Below are 876 nucleotides of genomic sequence, written 5' to 3' on the forward strand. Positions count from 1 at the left end.
GTTTAGGCTCAATAGACCATTAAAAAAGACAAATAATAATAGAGGCCATGAAGCAAGGGGGTGTATTAAGGTGGGGATGAAGGGGGGGGAATCAGAATATGATCAAAATACATGAGAATTTCAAAATATGAAATTCTTGAATCATCAAAAATATTTTTAAAAATGTGTGTGCATTATACACATTCCTCTGTGTGTGTGCAGGTGCCAGAGCACACATATGGCGGTCAGAAGGCAACATCAGGTGTTGGTGGTCACCTTCCACTTTGTTGGAGACAGAGTCTCTTTTTCACAGATACACATGCCAGGCTAGGTGTTCTTCAAGCTTGCCCTGGGGATTTTCCTACCTTTGCTTTCCATCTTGCCACAGGAGTGCCGAGATTATAGGTGCATGCCAGCACATCTGGCTTTATAGAAGATTAGCACCCAGGGCCTCATATTTGTATAGCAAGTGCTTTACCCACTGTGTCATCTTCCCAGACCTATGCTGTGGTTTTCTTTGTTTTGTTTTTTGCATAGGTATGCCGACAGTTGCCAGAGGTTGTTGTCAGTGTTATCCTCCACTGTTCTTCATTCTTATGGAGTCATGGCACCCAGCTTGCTCTGGGGATCCTTTACCTCTGCCTCTCAGCACTGGGGTTATAGGTGGGCCACTGTGCCCACATGGCATGTATGTGGGTGCTGGAGATCCAAATTCTGTCCTCAAGTAGCAGGCACTTTACCTGTCTCCCCAGCCCATGTTTTCTTGTGTTTTTTCTTTTTGTATTTTGAGATAAAGTCTTTCCATGAAGCCCAGGCTAGCCTCGAACTCCCAGTCCTCCTGCCTCAGCATCCTGAATGCTGGGATTACAGATGTGTACCACTATTTCTGGTTCAGAA

The sequence above is a fragment of the Nannospalax galili genome, unplaced genomic scaffold (assembly GCF_000622305.1).
Source record: "Nannospalax galili isolate Female #2095 unplaced genomic scaffold, S.galili_v1.0 scaffold397, whole genome shotgun sequence".
Taxonomy (NCBI): domain Eukaryota; kingdom Metazoa; phylum Chordata; class Mammalia; order Rodentia; family Spalacidae; genus Nannospalax; species Nannospalax galili.